The 5079-nt window shown below is 40.0% G+C and overlaps 1 pseudogene; it reads left to right on the forward strand.

The window, feature by feature from the left end:
* The first annotated feature begins 1874 nt into the window (after window positions 1–1874).
* LOC131492416 (male-enhanced antigen 1-like) lies at window positions 1875–2431 on the forward strand (annotated as a pseudogene).
* The last annotated feature ends 2648 nt before the right edge of the window (window positions 2432–5079 follow it).

Here is a 5079-nt window from a genome sequence, read left to right on the forward strand (position 1 = left end):
AGCCTGTCCTTTCCACTACTTCTATTTAACACTGTACAGGAGATCTTAGCCAGTGTAAAAAGTTAAAGAAAAGCAATAAAGTCATAAAGATTGGAAAGGAAGAGGAAAACGGACTCTTTTCATAGATGATATAATTGTTTACATAGAAAGACCCTAAGGCATTTACAAAACAACTCCTAGAATAAGTGACTTTAGCTTGGTTTTAGGATACAATTAGATCTATTTACAAATAGCAACTCTATTTTATATGCTGGCTGCAAACAAGTGGAAAATGAAATTCAAAAAAAAAAAAAAAGAAAGAAAAAAGAAAAATTCTACTTTTAAAAGCACCAACAAGTACTAAATACTTAGGAATATTTTTAAAAGTAATCTCTATGCCCAACATGGGGCATGAACTCACAACCCCAAGATCAAGAATGGCACATTCCACTGAATGAACCAGCCAGCCGCCCCCACTCAGGAATAAATTTAATGAAAAACATGCAAGATGTTCACATTTTTACATTGAAATAATGCTGAAAGAAATTAAAGATCTAGACAAATGTAGAGATATACCACATTCATGGATTGGAAGTCCTATCATTGTTAAAATACCCATTTTCTTCAGATCTACAGATTCAGTGAATTCCCCATCATAACTTTTTCAGTTTCTTTTTAAATGACAAGCTTATTCAAAAATTTGTAATAGATAAAAAGGATCTAGAATATCCAAAGCAATCTTGAAAAATAAAAACAAAGTTGGAAGACTTACACTACCTGAATTTAAGATTTATTATAAAACCACAATAATGGAGAGAGTACTGGTACTGGTGTTAAGGTAGACAAATAGATCAATGGAACAGAAATAGACCTATACTTAAATCTTTAGTTTATTTATAATAAAGGTACAAAGCAATTCAATTGGGAGAACAAAGCCTTTTGAACAAATTGTACAGGACAATAGCATGTCCGTAAGGAGAATAATGAACCCTCTATTCCCATTTCATACTATACACTAGAAGTAACTCAACTTTACCAGATACTTACAAATGGCCAATACATAAAAGGGTACTTATTAAGCATTATTAGTTATCAGAGCAACACAAATTAAATCCACCATGAGATACCACTAACCACATACTGGAAAGGGTAAAGTTAAAAAGACTGACACAAATCAAATGGTGGCAAGAATGTGAAACAACCAGAACTCTAACACATTATTGGGGGATAGAGGGGGTGGGTGAAATTCTACAGCTACTTTGGCAGTTCTTTATAAAACCACCCTACAACTCAACAATCTCACTCCCAGAAGTTTACACAAAAAAAATAAGAAAGCATATGTTCATGAAAGAATTGGTACAAGAATGTGCACAGATTTATTCATAATAACCAAAAGCAGAGACCACCTAGGTGTGGATCAACAGATGAATGAAGAAATAAACTGGTGCCTTCATCCAATTAATATCTCTCAGCAACAAAAAGCACCCAACCACTGTTCTACATAACAAAACATTGAATCTCAAATACAACAATATGCTGAGTGAAAAAGATCAGAGCAGCAGTTACCTCTGGGAGTGGGGTGAGGTGGGGAACAAGTGAGAAGGGGCATGAGGGAATTTTCTGGGGTGATCATAACGTTTTATATCTCAACAAGGGTCACTTGTAAAAATTCATCAAATGATACACTTAAATTTTGTGCATTCCACAGTATGCATGTTTTACCTTAAAAAAGTAGACACACATTGACCTCCAGTTAAACTGGTGTGCACACCTCACTTTGAAATGCATAAAAAATAGGATGGAATAATTGGTGGATAGAGAGATTGGTAGATAGATACACAGGTAACAAAACAAATCTAGAAAAATGTTAATCGTAGACTCTAGGTGACGGGCATATGGGCATTCACTGTGCACTTCTTTCAAATTTTTTGTATATTTGAAAATTCCCTTGGGGTTCAGCCGAGGGCTCTGAGCGGCCCTACCAGATGGCAGCAGTAGTCCTAGGGGGAGACACCACTGGCCCCCAGCGTGTCTTCCCCAATCAGACTGAGGAATTAGGGCCACACCAGGGCCCTATGGAAGGCACTGGGGATTGGAGCAGCGAGGAGCCTAAGGAAGAGCAGGAGAAAACAGGGGCAGGCCCAGCTGGCTACTCCTACCAACCCCTGAACCAAGATCCTGAACAAGAGGAGGCAGAGCTGGCACTGGTGGGGGATGGAGAAGATGTAGTTGCTGATATTGAGGATCGGATCCAGGCCCTGGGCTTCATTTGCCAGACCTGCCATTAGAGGGCGAGGATGAAGAGGAGGAGAGAGCCACAGGATTGGGCAACACAGCTCTATTCCCACGGACCTGGGTAAAGGGAGCATGCTCTCATTTTGGAATAATGTTGGAGGAAAGGGACTGGGTAGAGCCAGTAAAGGGGAGTCATAGAGGAACACCCCATTCCTAAAACAACAGTTTGTTATCTAAGACTTTACAGACTTCAGAATCCAGGTGAAAGGCTATTGTGCTGGACTTGGGTTGCAGGTGGGCTTGCCTGGAAATAACAAGATGGATTTGGCCACACTGCTAGCCAAAGGGTTATGGGTTAATTCAAAGAATGGGGGAGTGGAGCTGGTCCCATCGTTTCTGTTCTCCCGCTTTTTGTGATTTCAGAACATGTGGAGTTGGTGAAAAGGACAATGGCTGGAGTAAGCCTGCCTGTGCCAGGGGTTCCTGCCTGGGCTCTGGAGATATCAGATGCCCAGTGGGAAGATGTGGTACAGAAGGCCCTCCAAGCCTGGCAGGGATCGACCCCAGCCTGGAAGTAACTACCAGCATAGGACTGAACACATCCCTGGTTGTAATGTCCATCTTCATATTCTCCATCTCCCTTTCCACATCAAGGCAAATCAGACTGCCTCTCAGAGACCCTCTGTATTCAGTTCTGTACGTATAGGGACATTGGCCCAAGCCCAACCCATCTTAGCATGTATCACTCTGTGGTGAATAAAGCACTCTATGTACACAGCCAAAAAAAAAAAATTCCCTTAATAGCATGATGGGAATCATATATATGTATATGTATATGTATGTATATGTATATATATGTATATGTATATATGTATGTGTATATATGTACACACATATGTACATATATACATGTACATATGTATACATATATGTACATATACATATGTATACATATTTGTATATATACATATACATACGTATATATGTATGTATATATATGTATATGTATATATATGTATATGTATATAGTATGATGGGAGGAAAAAACTTAAACTATACTACAGGGTAGACCACTTTTGTTTCTATACGATTTTCACATGTAAGAGATTACCTTCTCACAACAATTCTGTAAATACAGACAAGGCTGGCATCAACCATGTTTTACAGCAGAAGACACTGTCTCATAAGGAACCTCGCCCAAAGTGTCAGGGCAGTAAACAAACTCATAGTTCCAGGGGACATGAGACGTTTTCAGTGTTTATTTATTTTTGAGAGAAAGACAGAGCATGAGTGGGGGAGGAGCAGAGAGAGAGGGAGACACAGAATCCAAAGCAGGCTCCAGGCTTCGAGCTGTCAGCACAGAGCCCGACGTGGGGCTCGAACCCACGAACTGTGAGATCATGACCTGAGCCAAAGTCAGACGCCCAACCGACGGAGCCACCCAGGCACCCCACGGGACTTTTTCATAAAGGGTCATGTAGCAAGTATTTGGGGCCATACAGTCACTGCCACAATTATTGTACCTTGCTTTTTGTAATATAAAAGCAGGTGTTAGACAATTTGTAAATAAATGGACATGGCCTTGCTCCAATAAAACTTTATTCACAAAAACAGGCAGGGGCCAGTTTGTTGATCCCTAGATGATAATCCAGGTGTTTTCATTACAGAAGTTATAGAAAAGGATTGATTTTAGAGTCAGATTTACCTGTGTTTTATATACTCCATGGGGTTACTATGACACCTCAATTTGGTAACTCTTATAAAGTAACTAGCATTGTACCTGTTTTAAAGCAGATAATAATTTTATTACCTTGCCTTTTTCTCATTTGCTATTTTTGCCACTATACCTGGTGGCCTGGATGAATTGCAATAAGAAAAACAAACTGCTTAAATGCTGTTCAACCAAATTAATCAACCATGGTAGACTTTTGTTCAGGAAATCTATAAACGGTTGCACTGTCAGTGGAAATGCATGATTGTTCCTGCATTTTCTGGGCCAACTTTCAGATAGAATTCACTGAGGGCCCTGCAGGTTTTCTACTCTATTATATCACAGGGAGGTCCCAGTTACTCGCCCCCATTCCACACCTGAGTAAACAAATTGTTTAAACACATGCTTTCTCTTGGGCCATTTCTCTAACCGGCATGATTTCATTTACTCCCTGGTGCCAACCTGCGTGTCCCTTGTATCCAAAATCCCACTGAAAATTGAGTGGGTGGCACCTCTACACTCTTTTTTTTTTTTTTTTTTTTTTTTTTTTTTTTAAATTTTTTTTTTCCAACGTTTTTTATTTATTTTTGGGACAGAGAGAGACAGAGCATGAACGGGGGAGGGGCAGAGAGAGAGGGAGACACAGAATCGGAAACAGGCTCCAGGCTCCGAGCCATCAGCCCAGAGCCTGACGCGGGGCTCGAACTCACGGACCGCGAGATTGTGACCTGGCTGAAGTCGGATGCTTAACCGACTGCGCCACCCAGGCGCCCCACCTCTACACTCTTATCTTTGGCTTCTTTCCAAAACCTTGAAGCAACTGAGGCAGCAAAATGCTAATAATTCAAATTTATTCCTTTCTACAGAATTGTGAGGATGCAAATTACCCAACCATCCCCTTGCTCAGTATGTCAGTGGGCAAAGTTGGAAGGGTAGAGCCAAACATTAGGTTACCAGAGAAGAGACTTCTTCCATTTTCTCTAAAGGCTTACAAAATAATACCACAATAACAATAGGTCCCTTAAATGAGCATTTATTATGTCCCAGACACTATGTTAACCATTTGATTCCTTTATTTACAAATTCATCCATATGTATGAAATACTCACCGTGTGCCAGGATTTACATGAATTATCTAATGAATCTACATCAAA

This window comes from Neofelis nebulosa, chromosome 13 (assembly GCF_028018385.1).
Source record: "Neofelis nebulosa isolate mNeoNeb1 chromosome 13, mNeoNeb1.pri, whole genome shotgun sequence".
In the NCBI taxonomy this organism is placed as follows: domain Eukaryota; kingdom Metazoa; phylum Chordata; class Mammalia; order Carnivora; family Felidae; genus Neofelis; species Neofelis nebulosa.